Here is a 21,795-nt window from a genome sequence, read left to right as displayed (position 1 = left end):
ATTTTGGCAAGCTTTGCAGAATGTGCCTGCACTTAATGGCCTATGGGAAAGATTTTTTCCATTTTCATTTTCAATTTTTTTAAGTGTCCATACCATGTCCCTCATATCTTCCCCTCCACGTTTTGTCTTCCTCCTTGACTTTTTCCCCTGCTTTTGCAACGTCTGGGAGCTTAGTTTTGGCATGTTTTGGTATTTTGCGCTGCTCTGCTCTAATCCCAGTCCATTTTCTTATAGTCACTAAATTGCCCAAATTTCCCAATTTTTTTTTTTTTTCTCCTCCAATTGCAATTCCTTTGATGGTATCTCCATTCCAGCCTGTCTGTAAGTCCTTCTTTTCTCTTTTGGCCTTCAGCGGGGATCAATTTTGGCAAGCTTTGCAGAATGTGCCTGCACTTAATGGCCTATGGGAAAGATTTTTTCCATTTTCATTTTCAATTTTTTTAAGTGTCCATACCATGTCCCTCATATCTTCCCCTCCACGTTTTGTCTTCCTCCTTGACTTTTTCCCCTGCTTTTGCAATGTCTGGGAGCTTAGTTTTGGCATGTTTTGGTATTTTGCGCTGCTCTGCTCTAATCCCAGTCCATTTTCTTATAGTCACTAAATTGCCCAAATTTCCCAATTTTCTTTTTTTTTTTCTCCTCCAATTGCAATTCCTTGGATGGTATCTCCATTCCAGCCTGTTTGTAAGTCCTTCTTTTCTCTTTTGGCCTTCCGCGGGGATCAATTTTGGCAAGCTTTGCAGAATGTGCCTGCACTTAATGGCCTATGGGAAAGATTTTTTCCATTTTCATTTTCAATTTTTTTAAGTGTCCATACCATGTCCCTCATATCTTCCCCTCCACGTTTTGTCTTCCTCCTTGACTTTTTCCCCTGCTTTTGCAATGTCTGGGAGCTTAGTTTTGGCATGTTTTGGTATTTTGCGCTGCTCTGCTCTAATCCCAGTCCATTTTCTTATAGTCACTAAATTGCCCAAATTTCCCAATTTTCTTCTTTTTTTTCTCCTCCAATTGCAATTCCTTTGATGGTATCTCCATTCCAGCCTGTCTGTAAGTCCTTCTTTTCTCTTTTGGCCTTCAGCGGGGATCAATTTTGGCAAGCTTTGCAGAATGTGCCTGCACTTAATGGCCTATGGGAAAGATTTTTTCCATCTTCATTTTCAATTTTTTTAAGTGTCCATACCATGTCCCTCATATCTTCCCCTCCACGTTTTGTCTTCCTCCTTGACTTTTTCCCCTGCTCTTGCAACGTCTGGGAGCTTAGTTTTGGCATCTTTTGGTCCTTTGCAGTGCAGCTCATTTCCTCACAGACCATTTCTTGAAGACACTAAAACTCCCGATTTTCTGCATTTTTTTGGCTTTTTTTCTTTTGGATTTCATTTGATCCCATCTCCTCTCCAGAGTGTTTGAGAGCCTTTCTTTTTGGGTTCGCAAGATTCCGTTGCCCTTCCCGAAAGGAAATGAAATTTCCTTTCGGGAAGGGAAACGGAATCTTGCGATTTCAATGGCGACCAAGAGAGGAATCTTTGGTGCATGTCCCTGCCCTTGATGACATGCCATGACTTTTGATGGCTTTGACTTTGGGAAGGATTTTTTTCGTTTTTTTAAATTGTTTTAAGGAATCCATGCCATGTCTTTTATATCTTCCCCTCCACCTTTTGTCTTCCTCCTTGACTTTTTCCCCTGCTTTTGCAATGTCTGGGAGCTTAGTTTTGGCATGTTTTGGTATTTTGCGCTGCTCTGCTCTAATCCCAGTCCATTTTCTTATAGTCACTAAATTGCCCAAATTTCCCAATTTTCTTTTTTTTCTCCTCCAATTGCAATTCCTTTGATGGTATCTCCATTCCAGCCTGTTTGTAAGTCCTTCTTTTCTCTTTTGGCCTTCCGCGGGGATCAATTTTGGCAAGCTTTGCAGAATGTGCCTGCACTTAATGGCCTATGGGAAAGATTTTTTCCATTTTCATTTTCAATTTTTTTAAGTGTCCATACCATGTCCCTCATATCTTCCCCTCCACGTTTTGTCTTCCTCCTTGACTTTTTCCCCTGCTTTTGCAACGTCTGGGAGCTTAGTTTTGGCATGTTTTGGTATTTTGCGCTGCTCTGCTCTAATCCCAGTCCATTTTCTTATAGTCACTAAATTGCCCAAATTTCCCAATTTTTTTTTTTTTTCTCCTCCAATTGCAATTCCTTTGATGGTATCTCCATTCCAGCCTGTCTGTAAGTCCTTCTTTTCTCTTTTGGCCTTCAGCGGGGATCAATTTTGGCAAGCTTTGCAGAATGTGCCTGCACTTAATGGCCTATGGGAAAGATTTTTTCCATTTTCATTTTCAATTTTTTTAAGTGTCCATACCATGTCCCTCATATCTTCCCCTCCACGTTTTGTCTTCCTCCTTGACTTTTTCCCCTGCTTTTGCAATGTCTGGGAGCTTAGTTTTGGCATGTTTTGGTATTTTGCGCTGCTCTGCTCTAATCCCAGTCCATTTTCTTATAGTCACTAAATTGCCCAAATTTCCCAATTTTCTTTTTTTTTTTCTCCTCCAATTGCAATTCCTTTGATGGTATCTCCATTCCAGCCTGTCTGTAAGTCCTTCTTTTCTCTTTTGGCCTTCAGCGGGGATCAATTTTGGCAAGCTTTGCAGAATGTGCCTGCACTTAATGGCCTATGGGAAAGATTTTTTCCATCTTCATTTTCAATTTTTTTAAGTGTCCATACCATGTCCCTCATATCTTCCCCTCCACGTTTTGTCTTCCTCCTTGACTTTTTCCCCTGCTCTTGCAACGTCTGGGAGCTTAGTTTTGGCATCTTTTGGTCCTTTGCAGTGCAGCTCATTTCCTCACAGACCATTTCTTGAAGACACTAAAACTCCCGATTTTCTGCATTTTTTTGGCTTTTTTTCTTTTGGATTTCATTTGATCCCATCTCCTCTCCAGAGTGTTTGAGAGCCTTTCTTTTTGGGTTCGCAAGATTCCGTTTCCCTTCCCGAAAGGAAATGAAATTTCCTTTCGGGAAGGGCAACGGAATCTTGCGATTTCAATGGCGACCAAGAGAGGAATCTTTGGTGCATGTCCCTGCCCTTGATGACATGCCATGACTTTTGATGGCTTTGACTTTGGGAAGGATTTTTTTCGTTTTTTTAAATTGTTTTAAGGAATCCATGCCATGTCTTTTATATCTTCCCCTCCACCTTTTGTCTTCCTCCTTGACTTTTTCCCCTGCTTTTGCAATGTCTGGGAGCTTAGTTTTGGCATGTTTTGGTATTTTGCGCTGCTCTGCTCTAATCCCAGTCCATTTTCTTATAGTCACTAAATTGCCCAAATTTCCCAATTTTCTTTTTTTTCTCCTCCAATTGCAATTCCTTTGATGGTATCTCCATTCCAGCCTGTCTGTAAGTCCTTCTTTTCTCTTTTGGCCTTCAGCAGGGATCAATTTTGGCAAGCTTTGCAGAATGTGCCTGCACTTAATGGCCTATGGGAAAGATTTTTTCCATTTTCATTTTCAATTTTTTTAAGTGTCCATACCATGTCCCTCATATCTTCCCCTCCACGTTTTGTCTTCCTCCTTGACTTTTTCCCCTGCTTTTGCAATGTCTGGGAGCTTAGTTTTGGCATGTTTTGGTATTTTGCGCTGCTCTGCTCTAATCCCAGTCCATTTTCTTATAGTCACTAAATTGCCCAAATTTCCCAATTTTCTTTTTTTTTTTCTCCTCCAATTGCAATTCCTTTGATGGTATCTCCATTCCCGCCTGTCTGTAAGTCCTTCTTTTCTCTTTTGGCCTTCAGCGGGGATCAATTTTGGCAAGCTTTGCTGCATCTGCCTGCAGTAATAGCATATGGGAAACATTTTCTCCTTTTTTGATTTTCATTTTTTTCTGTGTCCATACCATGTCCCTCATATCTTCCCCTCCACGTTTTGTCTTCCTCCTTGACTTTTTCCCCTGCTTTTGCAACGTCTGGGAGCTTAGTTTTGGCATCTTTTGGTCCTTTGCAGTGCAGCTCATTTCCTCACAGACCATTTCTTGAAGACACTAAAACTCCCGATTTTCTGCATTTTTTTGGCTTTTTTTCTTTTGGATTTCATTTGATCCCATCTCCTCTCCAGAGTGTTTGAGAGCCTTTCTTTTTGGGTTCGCAAGATTCCGTTGCCCTTCCCGAAAGGAAATGAAATTTCCTTTCGGGAAGGGAAACGGAATCTTGCGATTTCAATGGCGACCAAGAGAGGAATCTTTGGTGCATGTCCCTGCCCTTGATGACATGCCATGACTTTTGATGGCTTTGACTTTGGGAAGGATTTTTTTCGTTTTTTTAAATTGTTTTAAGGAATCCATGCCATGTCTTTTATATCTTCCCCTCCACCTTTTGTCTTCCTCCTTGACTTTTTCCCCTGCTTTTGCAATGTCTGGGAGCTTAGTTTTGGCATGTTTTGGTATTTTGCGCTGCTCTGCTCTAATCCCAGTCCATTTTCTTATAGTCACTAAATTGCCCAAATTTCCCAATTTTCTTTTTTTTCTCCTCCAATTGCAATTCCTTTGATGGTATCTCCATTCCAGCCTGTTTGTAAGTCCTTCTTTTCTCTTTTGGCCTTCCGCGGGGATCAATTTTGGCAAGCTTTGCAGAATGTGCCTGCACTTAATGGCCTATGGGAAAGATTTTTTCCATTTTCATTTTCAATTTTTTTAAGTGTCCATACCATGTCCCTCATATCTTCCCCTCCACGTTTTGTCTTCCTCCTTGACTTTTTCCCCTGCTTTTGCAACGTCTGGGAGCTTAGTTTTGGCATGTTTTGGTATTTTGCGCTGCTCTGCTCTAATCCCAGTCCATTTTCTTATAGTCACTAAATTGCCCAAATTTCCCAATTTTTTTTTTTTTTCTCCTCCAATTGCAATTCCTTTGATGGTATCTCCATTCCAGCCTGTCTGTAAGTCCTTCTTTTCTCTTTTGGCCTTCAGCGGGGATCAATTTTGGCAAGCTTTGCAGAATGTGCCTGCACTTAATGGCCTATGGGAAAGATTTTTTCCATTTTCATTTTCAATTTTTTTAAGTGTCCATACCATGTCCCTCATATCTTCCCCTCCACGTTTTGTCTTCCTCCTTGACTTTTTCCCCTGCTTTTGCAATGTCTGGGAGCTTAGTTTTGGCATGTTTTGGTATTTTGCGCTGCTCTGCTCTAATCCCAGTCCATTTTCTTATAGTCACTAAATTGCCCAAATTTCCCAATTTTCTTTTTTTTTTTCTCCTCCAATTGCAATTCCTTTGATGGTATCTCCATTCCAGCCTGTCTGTAAGTCCTTCTTTTCTCTTTTGGCCTTCAGCAGGGATCAATTTTGGCAAGCTTTGCAGAATGTGCCTGCACTTAATGGCCTATGGGAAAGATTTTTTCCATTTTCATTTTCAATTTTTTTAAGTGTCCATACCATGTCCCTCATATCTTCCCCTCCACGTTTTGTCTTCCTCCTTGACTTTTTCCCCTGCTTTTGCAATGTCTGGGAGCTTAGTTTTGGCATGTTTTGGTATTTTGCGCTGCTCTGCTCTAATCCCAGTCCATTTTCTTATAGTCACTAAATTGCCCAAATTTCCCAATTTTTTTTTTTTTTCTCCTCCAATTGCAATCCCTTTGATGGTATCTCCATTCCCGCCTGTCTGTAAGTCCTTCTTTTCTCTTTTGGCCTTCAGCGGGGATCAATTTTGGCAAGCTTTGCTGCATCTGCCTGCAGTAATAGCATATGGGAAACATTTTCTCCTTTTTTGATTTTCATTTTTTTCTGTGTCCATACCATGTCCCTCATATCTTCCCCTCCACGTTTTGTCTTCCTCCTTGACTTTTTCCCCTGCTCTTGCAACGTCTGGGAGCTTAGTTTTGGCATCTTTTGGTCCTTTGCAGTGCAGCTCATTTCCTCACAGACCATTTCTTGAAGACACTAAAACTCCCGATTTTCTGCATTTTTTTGGCTTTTTTTCTTTTGGATTTCATTTGATCCCATCTCCTCTCCAGAGTGTTTGCGAGCCTTTCTTTTTGGGTTCGCAAGATTCCGTTGCCCTTCCCGAAAGGAAATGAAATTTCCTTTCGGGAAGGGAAACGGAATCTTGCGATTTCAATGGCGACCAAGAGAGGAATCTTTGGTGCATGTCCCTGCCCTTGATGACATGCCATGACTTTTGATGGCTTTGACTTTGGGAAGGATTTTTTTCGTTTTTTTAAATTGTTTTAAGGAATCCATGCCATGTCTTTTATATCTTCCCCTCCACCTTTTGTCTTCCTCCTTGACTTTTTCCCCTGCTTTTGCAATGTCTGGGAGCTTAGTTTTGGCATGTTTTGGTATTTTGCGCTGCTCTGCTCTAATCCCAGTCCATTTTCTTATAGTCACTAAATTGCCCAAATTTCCCAATTTTCTTTTTTTTCTCCTCCAATTGCAATTCCTTTGATGGTATCTCCATTCCAGCCTGTTTGTAAGTCCTTCTTTTCTCTTTTGGCCTTCCGCGGGGATCAATTTTGGCAAGCTTTGCAGAATGTGCCTGCACTTAATGGCCTATGGGAAAGATTTTTTCCATTTTCATTTTCAATTTTTTTAAGTGTCCATACCATGTCCCTCATATCTTCCCCTCCACGTTTTGTCTTCCTCCTTGACTTTTTCCCCTGCTTTTGCAACGTCTGGGAGCTTAGTTTTGGCATGTTTTGGTATTTTGCGCTGCTCTGCTCTAATCCCAGTCCATTTTCTTATAGTCACTAAATTGCCCAAATTTCCCAATTTTTTTTTTTTTTCTCCTCCAATTGCAATTCCTTTGATGGTATCTCCATTCCAGCCTGTCTGTAAGTCCTTCTTTTCTCTTTTGGCCTTCAGCGGGGATCAATTTTGGCAAGCTTTGCAGAATGTGCCTGCACTTAATGGCCTATGGGAAAGATTTTTTCCATTTTCATTTTCAATTTTTTTAAGTGTCCATACCATGTCCCTCATATCTTCCCCTCCACGTTTTGTCTTCCTCCTTGACTTTTTCCCCTGCTTTTGCAATGTCTGGGAGCTTAGTTTTGGCATGTTTTGGTATTTTGCGCTGCTCTGCTCTAATCCCAGTCCATTTTCTTATAGTCACTAAATTGCCCAAATTTCCCAATTTTCTTTTTTTTTTTCTCCTCCAATTGCAATTCCTTTGATGGTATCTCCATTCCAGCCTGTCTGTAAGTCCTTCTTTTCTCTTTTGGCCTTCAGCGGGGATCAATTTTGGCAAGCTTTGCAGAATGTGCCTGCACTTAATGGCCTATGGGAAAGATTTTTTCCATCTTCATTTTCAATTTTTTTAAGTGTCCATACCATGTCCCTCATATCTTCCCCTCCACGTTTTGTCTTCCTCCTTGACTTTTTCCCCTGCTCTTGCAACGTCTGGGAGCTTAGTTTTGGCATCTTTTGGTCCTTTGCAGTGCAGCTCATTTCCTCACAGACCATTTCTTGAAGACACTAAAACTCCCGATTTTCTGCATTTTTTTGGCTTTTTTTCTTTTGGATTTCATTTGATCCCATCTCCTCTCCAGAGTGTTTGAGAGCCTTTCTTTTTGGGTTCGCAAGATTCCGTTTCCCTTCCCGAAAGGAAATGAAATTTCCTTTCGGGAAGGGCAACGGAATCTTGCGATTTCAATGGCGACCAAGAGAGGAATCTTTGGTGCATGTCCCTGCCCTTGATGACATGCCATGACTTTTGATGGCTTTGACTTTGGGAAGGATTTTTTTCGTTTTTTTAAATTGTTTTAAGGAATCCATGCCATGTCTTTTATATCTTCCCCTCCACCTTTTGTCTTCCTCCTTGACTTTTTCCCCTGCTTTTGCAATGTCTGGGAGCTTAGTTTTGGCATGTTTTGGTATTTTGCGCTGCTCTGCTCTAATCCCAGTCCATTTTCTTATAGTCACTAAATTGCCCAAATTTCCCAATTTTCTTTTTTTTCTCCTCCAATTGCAATTCCTTTGATGGTATCTCCATTCCAGCCTGTCTGTAAGTCCTTCTTTTCTCTTTTGGCCTTCAGCAGGGATCAATTTTGGCAAGCTTTGCAGAATGTGCCTGCACTTAATGGCCTATGGGAAAGATTTTTTCCATTTTCATTTTCAATTTTTTTAAGTGTCCATACCATGTCCCTCATATCTTCCCCTCCACGTTTTGTCTTCCTCCTTGACTTTTTCCCCTGCTTTTGCAATGTCTGGGAGCTTAGTTTTGGCATGTTTTGGTATTTTGCGCTGCTCTGCTCTAATCCCAGTCCATTTTCTTATAGTCACTAAATTGCCCAAATTTCCCAATTTTCTTTTTTTTTTTCTCCTCCAATTGCAATTCCTTTGATGGTATCTCCATTCCCGCCTGTCTGTAAGTCCTTCTTTTCTCTTTTGGCCTTCAGCGGGGATCAATTTTGGCAAGCTTTGCTGCATCTGCCTGCAGTAATAGCATATGGGAAACATTTTCTCCTTTTTTGATTTTCATTTTTTTCTGTGTCCATACCATGTCCCTCATATCTTCCCCTCCACGTTTTGTCTTCCTCCTTGACTTTTTCCCCTGCTTTTGCAACGTCTGGGAGCTTAGTTTTGGCATGTTTTGGTATTTTGCGCTGCTCTGCTCTAATCCCAGTCCATTTTCTTATAGTCACTAAATTGCCCAAATTTCCCAATTTTTTTTTTTTTCTCCTCCAATTGCAATTCCTTTGATGGTATCTCCATTCCAGCCTGTCTGTAAGTCCTTCTTTTCTCTTTTGGCCTTCAGCGGGGATCAATTTTGGCAAGCTTTGCAGAATGTGCCTGCACTTAATGGCCTATGGGAAAGATTTTTTCCATTTTCATTTTCAATTTTTTTAAGTGTCCATACCATGTCCCTCATATCTTCCCCTCCACGTTTTGTCTTCCTCCTTGACTTTTTCCCCTGCTTTTGCAATGTCTGGGAGCTTAGTTTTGGCATGTTTTGGTATTTTGCGCTGCTCTGCTCTAATCCCAGTCCATTTTCTTATAGTCACTAAATTGCCCAAATTTCCCAATTTTCTTTTTTTTTTTCTCCTCCAATTGCAATTCCTTTGATGGTATCTCCATTCCAGCCTGTCTGTAAGTCCTTCTTTTCTCTTTTGGCCTTCAGCGGGGATCAATTTTGGCAAGCTTTGCAGAATGTGCCTGCACTTAATGGCCTATGGGAAAGATTTTTTCCATCTTCATTTTCAATTTTTTTAAGTGTCCATACCATGTCACTCATATCTTCCCCTCCACGTTTTGTCTTCCTCCTTGACTTTTTCCCCTGCTCTTGCAACGTCTGGGAGCTTAGTTTTGGCATCTTTTGGTCCTTTGCAGTGCAGCTCATTTCCTCACAGACCATTTCTTGAAGACACTAAAACTCCCGATTTTCTGCATTTTTTTGGCTTTTTTTCTTTTGGATTTCATTTGATCCCATCTCCTCTCCAGAGTGTTTGAGAGCCTTTCTTTTTGGGTTCGCAAGATTCCGTTGCCCTTCCCGAAAGGAAATGAAATTTCCTTTCGGGAAGGGAAACGGAATCTTGCGATTTCAATGGCGACCAAGAGAGGAATCTTTGGTGCATGTCCCTGCCCTTGATGACATGCCATGACTTTTGATGGCTTTGACTTTGGGAAGGATTTTTTTCGTTTTTTTAAATTGTTTTAAGGAATCCATGCCATGTCTTTTATATCTTCCCCTCCACCTTTTGTCTTCCTCCTTGACTTTTTCCCCTGCTTTTGCAATGTCTGGGAGCTTAGTTTTGGCATGTTTTGGTATTTTGCGCTGCTCTGCTCTAATCCCAGTCCATTTTCTTATAGTCACTAAATTGCCCAAATTTCCCAATTTTCTTTTTTTTCTCCTCCAATTGCAATTCCTTGGATGGTATCTCCATTCCAGCCTGTTTGTAAGTCCTTCTTTTCTCTTTTGGCCTTCAGCGGGGATCAATTTTGGCAAGCTTTGCAGAATGTGCCTGCACTTAATGGCCTATGGGAAAGATTTTTTCCATTTTCATTTTCAATTTTTTTAAGTGTCCATACCATGTCCCTCATATCTTCCCCTCCACGTTTTGTCTTCCTCCTTGACTTTTTCCCCTGCTTTTGCAATGTCTGGGAGCTTAGTTTTGGCATGTTTTGGTATTTTGCGCTGCTCTGCTCTAATCCCAGTCCATTTTCTTATAGTCACTAAATTGCCCAAATTTCCCAATTTTCTTCTTTTTTTTCTCCTCCAATTGCAATTCCTTTGATGGTATCTCCATTCCAGCCTGTCTGTAAGTCCTTCTTTTCTCTTTTGGCCTTCAGCGGGGATCAATTTTGGCAAGCTTTGCAGAATGTGCCTGCACTTAATGGCCTATGGGAAAGATTTTTTCCATCTTCATTTTCAATTTTTTTAAGTGTCCATACCATGTCCCTCATATCTTCCCCTCCACGTTTTGTCTTCCTCCTTGACTTTTTCCCCTGCTCTTGCAACGTCTGGGAGCTTAGTTTTGGCATCTTTTGGTCCTTTGCAGTGCAGCTCATTTCCTCACAGACCATTTCTTGAAGACACTAAAACTCCCGATTTTCTGCATTTTTTTGGCTTTTTTTCTTTTGGATTTCATTTGATCCCATCTCCTCTCCAGAGTGTTTGAGAGCCTTTCTTTTTGGGTTCGCAAGATTCCGTTGCCCTTCCCGAAAGGAAATGAAATTTCCTTTCGGGAAGGGAAACGGAATCTTGCGATTTCAATGGCGACCAAGAGAGGAATCTTTGGTGCATGTCCCTGCCCTTGATGACATGCCATGACTTTTGATGGCTTTGACTTTGGGAAGGATTTTTTTCGTTTTTTTAAATTGTTTTAAGGAATCCATGCCATGTCTTTTATATCTTCCCCTCCACCTTTTGTCTTCCTCCTTGACTTTTTCCCCTGCTTTTGCAATGTCTGGGAGCTTAGTTTTGGCATGTTTTGGTATTTTGCGCTGCTCTGCTCTAATCCCAGTCCATTTTCTTATAGTCACTAAATTGCCCAAATTTCCCAATTTTCTTTTTTTTCTCCTCCAATTGCAATTCCTTTGATGGTATCTCCATTCCAGCCTGTTTGTAAGTCCTTCTTTTCTCTTTTGGCCTTCCGCGGGGATCAATTTTGGCAAGCTTTGCAGAATGTGCCTGCACTTAATGGCCTATGGGAAAGATTTTTTCCATTTTCATTTTCAATTTTTTTAAGTGTCCATACCATGTCCCTCATATCTTCCCCTCCACGTTTTGTCTTCCTCCTTGACTTTTTCCCCTGCTTTTGCAACGTCTGGGAGCTTAGTTTTGGCATGTTTTGGTATTTTGCGCTGCTCTGCTCTAATCCCAGTCCATTTTCTTATAGTCACTAAATTGCCCAAATTTCCCAATTTTTTTTTTTTTTCTCCTCCAATTGCAATTCCTTTGATGGTATCTCCATTCCAGCCTGTCTGTAAGTCCTTCTTTTCTCTTTTGGCCTTCAGCGGGGATCAATTTTGGCAAGCTTTGCAGAATGTGCCTGCACTTAATGGCCTATGGGAAAGATTTTTTCCATTTTCATTTTCAATTTTTTTAAGTGTCCATACCATGTCCCTCATATCTTCCCCTCCACGTTTTGTCTTCCTCCTTGACTTTTTCCCCTGCTTTTGCAATGTCTGGGAGCTTAGTTTTGGCATGTTTTGGTATTTTGCGCTGCTCTGCTCTAATCCCAGTCCATTTTCTTATAGTCACTAAATTGCCCAAATTTCCCAATTTTCTTTTTTTTTTTCTCCTCCAATTGCAATTCCTTTGATGGTATCTCCATTCCAGCCTGTCTGTAAGTCCTTCTTTTCTCTTTTGGCCTTCAGCGGGGATCAATTTTGGCAAGCTTTGCAGAATGTGCCTGCACTTAATGGCCTATGGGAAAGATTTTTTCCATCTTCATTTTCAATTTTTTTAAGTGTCCATACCATGTCCCTCATATCTTCCCCTCCACGTTTTGTCTTCCTCCTTGACTTTTTCCCCTGCTCTTGCAACCTCTGGGAGCTTAGTTTTGGCATCTTTTGGTCCTTTGCAGTGCAGCTCATTTCCCCACAGACCATTTCTTGAAGACACTAAAACTCCCGATTTTCTGCATTTTTTTGGCTTTTTTTCTTTTGGATTTCATTTGATCCCATCTCCTCTCCAGAGTGTTTGAGAGCCTTTCTTTTTGGGTTCGCAAGATTCCGTTTCCCTTCCCGAAAGGAAATGAAATTTCCTTTCGGGAAGGGAAACGGAATCTTGCGATTTCAATGGCGACCAAGAGAGGAATCTTTGGTGCATGTCCCTGCCCTTGATGACATGCCATGACTTTTGATGGCTTTGACTTTGGGAAGGATTTTTTTCGTTTTTTTAAATTGTTTTAAGGAATCCATGCCATGTCTTTTATATCTTCCCCTCCACCTTTTGTCTTCCTCCTTGACTTTTTCCCCTGCTTTTGCAATGTCTGGGAGCTTAGTTTTGGCATGTTTTGGTATTTTGCCCTGCTCTGCTCTAATCCCAGTCCATTTTCTTATAGTCACTAAATTGCCCAAATTTCCCAATTTTCTTTTTTTTCTCCTCCAATTGCAATTCCTTTGATGGTATCTCCATTCCAGCCTGTCTGTAAGTCCTTCTTTTCTCTTTTGGCCTTCAGCGGGGATCAATTTTGGCAAGCTTTGCAGAATGTGCCTGCACTTAATGGCCTATGGGAAAGATTTTTTCCATCTTCATTTTCAATTTTTTTAAGTGTCCATACCATGTCCCTCATATCTTCCCCTCCACGTTTTGTCTTCCTCCTTGACTTTTTCCCCTGCTTTTGCAATGTCTGGGAGCTTAGTTTTGGCATGTTTTGGTATTTTGCGCTGCTCTGCTATAATCCCAGTCCATTTTCTTATAGTCACTAAATTGCCCAAATTTCCCAATTTTCTTTTTTTTCTCCTCCAATTGCAATTCCTTTGATGGTATCTCCATTCCAGCCTGTCTGTAAGTCCTTCTTTTCTCTTTTGGCCTTCAGCGGGGATCAATTTTGGCAAGCTTTGCTGCATCTGCCTGCAGTAATAGCATATGGGAAACATTTTCTCCTTTTTTGATTTTCATTTTTTTCTGTGTCCATACCATGTCCCTCATATCTTCCCCTCCACGTTTTGTCTTCCTCCTTGACTTTTTCCCCTGCTCTTGCAACCTCTGGGAGCTTAGTTTTGGCATGTTTTGGTCCTTTGCGGTGCAGCTCATTTCCTCACAGACCATTTCTTGAAGACACTAAAACTCCCGATTTTCTGCATTTTTTTGGCTTTTTTTCTTTTGGATTTCATTTGATCCCATCTCCTCTCCAGAGTGTTTGAGAGCCTTTCTTTTTGGGTTCGCAAGATTCCGTTTCCCTTCCCGAAAGGAAATGAAATTTCCTTTCGGGAAGGGAAACGGAATCTTGCGATTTCAATGGCGACCAAGAGAGGAATCTTTGGTGCATGTCCCTGCCCTTGATGACATGCCATGACTTTTGATGGCTTTGACTTTGGGAAGGATTTTTTTCGTTTTTTTAAATTGTTTTAAGGAATCCATGCCATGTCTTTTAAATCTTCCCCTCCACCTTTTGTCTTCCTCCTTGACTTTTTCCCCTGCTTTTGCAATGTCTGGGAGCTTAGTTTTGGCATGTTTTGGTATTTTGCGCTGCTCTGCTCTAATCCCAGTCCATTTTCTTATAGTCACTAAATTGCCCAAATTTCCCAATTTTCTTTTTTTTCTCCTCCAATTGCAATTCCTTTGATGGTATCTCCATTCCAGCCTGTTTGTAAGTCCTTCTTTTCTCTTTTGGCCTTCAGCGGGGATCAATTTTGGCAAGCTTTGCAGAATGTGCCTGCACTTAATGGCCTATGGGAAAGATTTTTTCCATTTTCATTTTTTTTAAGTTTCCATACCATGTCCCTCATATCTTCCCCTCCACGTTTTGTCTTCCTCCTTGACTTTTTCCCCTGCTTTTGCAATGTCTGGGAGCTTAGTTTTGGCATGTTTTGGTATTTTGCGCTGCTCTGCTATAATCCCAGTCCATTTTCTTATAGTCACTAAATTGCCCAAATTTCCCAATTTTTTTTTTTTTTCTCCTCCAATTGCAATTCCTTTGATGGTATCTCCATTCCAGCCTGTCTGTAAGTCCTTCTTTTCTCTTTTGGCCTTCAGCGGGGATCAATTTTGGCAAGCTTTGCAGAATGTGCCTGCACTTAATGGCCTATGGGAAAGATTTTTTCCATTTTCATTTTCAATTTTTTTAAGTGTCCATACCATGTCCCTCATATCTTCCCCTCCACCTTTTGTCTTCCTCCTTGACTTTTTCCCCTGCTTTTGCAATGTCTGGGAGCTTAGTTTTGGCATGTTTTGGTATTTTGCGCTGCTCTGCTCTAATCCCAGTCCATTTTCTTATAGTCACTAAATTGCCCAAATTTCCCAATTTTCTTTTTTTTCTCCTCCAATTGCAATTCCTTTGATGGTATCTCCATTCCAGCCTGTTTGTAAGTCCTTCTTTTCTCTTTTGGCCTTCAGCGGGGATCAATTTTGGCAAGCTTTGCAGAATGTGCCTGCACTTAATGGCCTATGGGAAAGATTTTTTCCATTTTCATTTTCAATTTTTTTAAGTGTCCATACCATGTCCCTCATATCTTCCCCTCCACGTTTTGTCTTCCTCCTTGACTTTTTCCCCTGCTTTTGCAACGTCCAGGAGCTTAGTTTTTGCATGTTTTGTCCTTTGCAATGCAGCTCATTTCCTCGCAGACCGTTTCTTGATAACCCCCAAACTGCTGATTTTCTGGAATTTTTTTGGCTTTTTTTCTTTTGGATTTCATTTGATCCTATCTCCTTTCCAGAATGTTTGCAAGCCGTTCTTTTCAGCTTCGCAAGATTTTTTTTTCCCTTCCTGAATGGAAACGGAATCTTGCGATTTCAATGGCGACCAAGAGGGGAATCTTTGGTGCATGTCCCTGCCCTTTATGACATGCCATGACTTTTGATGGCTTTGACTTTGGGAAAGATTTTTCTTTTTTTTTCTTTTTTTTTTGTTTTCTTTAAGCGCCTTAAGCATCCATGCCATGTCTTTTATACCTTCCCCTCCTAGTTGTATCTTTCTTCTTGACATTCTCCCCTGCTTTTGCAACGTCTGGGAGCTTAGTTTTGGCATGTTTTGGTATTGTGCACTGCTCTGCTATAATCCCAGTCCATTTTCTTATAGTCACTAAATTGCCCAGATTTCCCAATTTTCTTTTTTTTCTCCTCCAATTGCAATTCCTTTGATGGTATCTCCATTCCAGCCTGTTTGTAAGTCCTTCTTTTCTCTTTTGGCCTTCAGCGGGGATCAATTTTGGCAAGCTTTGCTTCATATGCCTGCACTTAATAGCATATGGGAAAGATTTTTTCCCTTTTTTATTTTAGATTTTTTCTGTGTCCACATCATTTCACTCATATCTTCCCCTCCACGTTTTGTCTTCCTCCTTGACTTTTTCCCCTGCTCTTGCAACGTCTGGGAGCTTAGTTTTGGCATATTTTGGTCCTTTGTGATGCAGCTCATTTCCTCACAGACCATTTCTTGAAGACACTAAATGTCCCGATTTTCTGCATTTTTTTGGCTTTTTTTCATTTGGATTTCATTTGATCCCATCTCCTTTCCAGAGTGTTTGCGAGCCTTTCTTTTTGGGTTTGCAAGATTCCGTTTCCCTTTCCGAAAGGAAATTCAGCCCCCGGCTGGTGGCTCCTGACAGGAGATGAATCCCTGAGTCTTTTACTGCAGCTCTGGACCTAGCAGCCAGCTCAGCTCTCTTGGCTCTCTCCTGAGATGTACCATCATACACAGCCCCTCAGCTTCTGTGCTGGTGGGACTGGAAGGATATGGTGACATCATGGGTGTAATTCATCAGCATTAAAGACTGAAGTCTAAACAACTGGTATAGGTTTTCACTTTGCTTAACAGTAGTTGAAGGGATGACAATAATGACATGGGGGCTAGCTTTTCCTTCTAGGCTCTCCAATAAGGTCAATAGCATCTGAACAACCCTTGTACAGTCTGGAGAAAGAGAAGGAATCAGAACCTGGTGAAAACGGGGATCTTGTACATAAACTCAGAGTTAAGTATTTACTTTTATGCTGCCATTTCCAGAACCTGAAACACTAAAGGAAATTATATTATGTCAATATTGTAGTGTAGAGACAATGGAGACTTTCATTCCTGGGTACGTTAAACAGATCTTCCAGCCCATCTGGATTTTCAGGAGAAATGTGTCGATTCATTTCAGGTTCATCTTTCATTACTGATTAGTGGTGGATCATTTTTCTATGTAGAAAAACATACATGAAGAAGGAAATCACGCTTGTTTTTTTTTTTAACGTACCAGCCAACTCTTTCTCATCTCAGAATAGCTCCGGGTCTTCTTTAAAAATGGTTTTGTAACTTACAAAAAACCCCAAACCAACAGAAGGTTATAGAATAGATCCTTTGTTTAAAAAACTACACTTTCAAGTTCTGAGAGTTTGCTTCACTAAATCTAGTGCACTGCTCCCTGCAGTTATATCCAGAAGTCTTGAAATCCATTAATGGAGCAGATACAAAGGAAGCTGAGGGACAGGAACAGTCACACTGCATAAGTTTAATGACCCATCGTCCTGGTTTTAATCCCAGCCAGCAGCCAAGCCCCATGCAGCCATTCACTCATTCCCCCAGCAGCAGGATTGGGGAGAGAATCAGAAGGGTAAAAGCTGGAAAATTCATGGTTTGAGATAAAGACAATTCAATAGGAAAAGCAAAAGCATGCACAGAAACAAAAAAACAAAAAAAAAAAACAAAAACAAAAAAAAAAAAAAAAGCAAACAAAGAATTAATACACTGCTTCCTGTGGGTAGGCAGGTGCTCAGCCACCTCCAGGAGATCAAGGCCCCATCACATGTAATGCCTGCTTGAGGAGATGAACCCCATCACCCCAAACATCTCCTCTTTCTTCTTCTTTCCCCCACTTTATATACGAGAATGATGTCATATGGCCCTTTAGTCAGATGGGGTCACCTATCCTGGCTGTGTCTCCTCCCAGATTCCCATTCTCCCCAACTTCCTCACCAGTGTGGCACTACAAAAAGCAGAAAAGGCCTTGGGTCTGTGCAAGCCCTGCTCAGCTATAACAAAAACATCTCAATATTATCAACCCTGTGCTCAGCACAAATCCAAAACACAGCCATACTCATCACTGTGAAGAAAGTTGTTAACTCTACCCCAGACAGAAACAGCACACCCATCTAGTGCTACATTTTGGTTGCAGAGTAAACATATCAGGTGCTGCAGAGAGATGGAATCTCCTAACAAGAAACTGCACACACAGGTTTGAGGGAATTCTTCATGGAAAAAAGCAGCCTGGCTTTGACTGATGCCATGGGGCTGAAAGCTGGACACCTGCTCCCTTTTCCCCTATCCCACACAGGTCAGTTTTATGTTTTGCTATTATAGACATGAATAATATCTTTTATTTTATCTTTTTTTTAATTGATGCTTTGTCTTGGGTGATATGAAAGTGACATCCACTAAAACTGTTTATTCCAAAAGGACTTGGTTGGGTTGGGAAGGACTCACATCCAGCAGCCATCCACTCTACCTGCAAGCACCCAAGCAGCCAAAGCCCTTCATCCTGATGCCCTCAGCTGCTCCTCGAATCACAGGGCTTCCACCATGGTGGCAGCACTGTGGGACCAGCCACAGGCTGGGGCTGGGCAAGGAGCAGCACCTTGACCCCACTGTAGCTGCTGGCAGCAGGGGCTCCCTGACAAGGCCTCTTCTACAAAGATGTGGTGGAGAATGTGAGACTCATAGTGTTGACAAAGCCCTGTGCAGACAAACTGAGTCTTGGGTAGGGCACTGTTTCAAAAAGCCTGGTTTTAATAATACTTGTAGAATGAGGCATCTTGGAGGCGTTCTTTAGAACCAGAGAGTAAATTCAAATGCTGCCATGGCACAGAGGTCTGAAAGACCTTTGAACAGATAGGCCAAGTGGGCAAGCAGACAAGTCTCAAGAAAACTAGACAAGTCCATCAATACAAATAATTTAGTTCCTTTTTGAAACCACAGCACTTTCAACTACTTAAAAACATTGGGTTAGAAATGATTGTATTTGGAGTTATGCTGGAAAAACTGTCTGAACAATTAAACTAAATTAGTTTCTGTAAAGAAAAGCTTGGAACCATGTCCGCTATTCATGCTACCCTACTGATTTTTTATTTTTGGTTTGCATCTTGCAAAGCAGTGCATTGAGGTAGAGCTCAATAGACAGACTAGTCAGGGTAAAGATTTCTGCAGATCTGTTAATTTTTGCTTCAATACCACTCTTATTTTTCAAATACATTAGTAAATCTGGGAGCCTGAGCTCCTCATGGATTAATACTTCCTCCCTCTGCAATTAGAGTCTCCTACTTTTAAGGAACAATTCTTTCCCTGGAGTTGCAAAATATTTTTCTCACATCTGCAAGCTTCTTCAGGACAAAAGATACAGCATTTGCCCAAGTATCATATGTTTTACAGCATTGTTTAAGAGTTTTGCATGCCTAATAAACAGTTTGTCTGGCTGTGCTGCTGTGATTTGTGAGCCTTTCAGAATGATAAATTACAGCAAACTTGTCCCTGCTCAGTTCACTCTTCATCATTATAAATGTACCTTCACAAAGATCAGGACACTCTCTCCCCTCTAAATCACTCCTATTGCCTAAAACTCAGATATCTGGCCCAAAGGTGACCATTGATTACACCAAAGAGGGTCCAAGTACGTTGGTCTGATGAACAGTCAGGTGAGATAGATAGATAGATAGATAGATAGATAGATAGATAGATAGATATAGATAGATAGATAGATAGGTAGATAGATAGATAGATGATAGCTAGATGACATACTGCCAGAGCTAGCATAGGCTTCCCTGTGCAACCTCACCATCAGTGCTCTACATTGCTCTGGAGCAGCTCATTTTTAAAGCATACAAAGGAATAGTCCAATCTCTGTCGTAGGCATCAATTGAGAGACTGTCAACATGTTACTGATTTGGAGATGTTATGTAAGATATAGGCTAAGCAGAAGAAGGAGCTCTGGCTACTCCTCAAGTCTTCACAAACTTGGATAAGTAACCACAGGCTTGAAAAGCACACACTAGCACCACCCTGTGCAAAGCCCAGGGTGGGACTTCCAAAACATGCTATGTTTCATAATCCCACCCCTCCTGCTGCACTTCTCCCTGGGTGAAGGATTGGAAACATCCCGGAAGCTTCTCACCCCAAGACACGCTGCCAAGCAGCTTTGTTTTACAATTATCCCATACTAACCACATTGTAAGATAATTATTTCATTAGTTGGAATGCATGTTGGGACAGAGCAATTTTTGCCCTTTCCTTTTCATCTCTAGTTAGGAACATCATGGGAAGAGCCGCAGAGGGAAGGGAAAGCCTTTGAACACCCATGTGTTTACTTATCTTTAATAGCTCTGAATCCAGAGAGAGTTAGGGAGTTCACTGGCAAGAGTTAAATCATCAACAGACCTGGCCAAGAAATTTACAAGCCTTACATGATTTATCTTACTCTGTGTGATAAAAGTGCAAGGAGAGTCAAATATACTGGCCTGCTTGACCAGCTGTGATCAGGCATAGCTGTTTCAATAATTCCAGGGGTCATCCATTATGTCCCCACTCTGAAAGGCAGGTAGATGATCACTCTGCTTTGCCATCACTTAAAATAGAGAGAGTTAATCAAACATACTGAAACATTTAATACAAGCAAGCCCAAGGCAATAGACAGGACAAGATTCAAATCTTTCAGAGAAATAGATTGCTGCTGTTTGATGAGTGGGCTGAAAGATGTAGGATATTTCTAAAGCTAAACAAATGGGACTGAAGAACACCGACTTTGACTATAAAGACAAAAGATCTGGCAATGTGTTATCTATCACCTGCAAAACAAGACCCTGAAATAAATATGTGGTTTCTGAAAAATGAAAGAACTTGTTCAGCATTCATGAGCTTCAAGAGAGACATGTCAGAGATTAAAGCCTTGCTGTGTTTTGTCCAGTAAAGAGGTACAGTGACAGTTACAGCAGGATCACAGAAAAAATCAAGGGCTTGTTATAACAGGATGGAGCCCCCTTCAGTGTGTCCCCGTGTGCCCATCTGGGCCATGCAGTGGTCTGGTTCAGCACCCAAATCCTACCAAGTGGGCTACATGCACTGATAGATAATTTTCAGTCATGTGCCTCTTCCACTTGCACATAAGTCTCTTAAAATGAACTCCTACAGCTATTTCTTCCTCCTCTAGGTAAATTTATTTTTATCACTATAAAGAACAATTGGCTTGGTGGGCATTGATTCTGCAACATTCATACATATGGAGAGTTTTGATTGCTAATTGAAGAAGAGTAAATCCATTGAGCTGTGTGAGGTTTGCAGTGTAACAGGAAAACTTATTAACTTGATAAATAGTATATTTGGAGTTCCTTTTTCCTCAGTTTATTAAAGCAACCATGACTGGTATGTAATCAGCAGAGGTGGCTTATGCAGAGTTAAAAATTGAATCCAAACAGAAAAAGGTAAATAAAGGAAATGTATCCTAGAATGGTTTCACTTTTAATATTCAGAGACATCATCTGAACAAATCATCTGGATTATCTTCAGATCAGTAATCCCACATTTAAGTGCACAGTCACACAGCATGAAGACTAAAATCAGTAAAATCTAGAGCGATTAATATCTGGGCTTGCTTGTTTCAGTTTTTGATGAAACACAGACATACAGGAGGTGTTCCTGCTACACACTGTGAGCAAAGCTCATTCTCAGGATAATGCCACTGAGAAATGGATTGAATCCAGTGATTAATTTGACCTATGTGTCTCAGCATGCACATGCTTGCACCTGCACGCAAAGGCATCAAACCAAAATGTAGGTTATTTGATATGAGAGTAAAATAATCTGTGGTGGCACTGCTTCAGAGAACAAGTGTATTTTACAGCATCACACTCTTCCCTTGATTGTTTATTTATCTTATGCTGAACCTCACAGCCATTGCAAAGTGTGCACAACTGGTATCTTCCTCTAATCAAAATCGGAGGTGGTTTGCTTTACAGAACAGAAACAAAGAAGAGGAAGAGAAAGCAGAAGAAGAGGCAGAGAATGGATCCAAGGATCCTCCAGGTGCATGCCCCACCAAATGGGATTTCCACAGTTCATCCCACTGCCCTGGAATGGCCTCATCCCAGTCCATCAAGGTCAAACTCCTGGACAGCCTGCTTTCTTCTGAGTCCTGTACTGCACCCTGCCATCCCTGGGCACCACAAACACCAGACCTGAACTGCTTAGTGCACACAGGGGGTTGTCACAAGCCCACTTGAGAGGGAGGAAGGGCTCCAGCTCAACAGTACGGATCACAGCAGGGCCTATATGCCCACCAGTTAACAGAAATTGCAGTGCCTTTAGAGACACCAATTTCAGTGCAATATATTTATCGAATTGCTTAAGCAAAGCTGAAGGAAATTAAGTGAGATAGGTATAAAGTGTTGCATTACCTTCTAGTACACTGATGTGAAGGAGTTGCGTTTAAAATAGATGTGGCTTATAAAGCATTATGTGACAGTAAATAAACATAAATGACTGGGTTTGGAGGTTAAAATGAGGTTTTAAAATGAGCTATGCATGCTGGCGTTTTGTTTCAGCAAAACTAATATGCCCATTCTCTTCCTAAAAATCCTAACACAGCTCCAAGAACAGAATTTTTCTGCCCTCCTGTGTTCCTGCCTGGTCCTGGAACAGTAGAGTTGTGGGACCTCTGATCAAACTGCTTGGAGAAGAGCTATGTGACAGAGAGCTGTGAG

The sequence above is a fragment of the Agelaius tricolor genome, unplaced genomic scaffold (genome assembly GCF_023055355.1).
Source record: "Agelaius tricolor isolate 1412-34295 unplaced genomic scaffold, bAgeTri1.0.p SCAF_1, whole genome shotgun sequence".
Lineage (NCBI taxonomy): Eukaryota > Metazoa > Chordata > Aves > Passeriformes > Icteridae > Agelaius > Agelaius tricolor.
Note: the sequence above shows the minus strand (reverse complement) of the source record.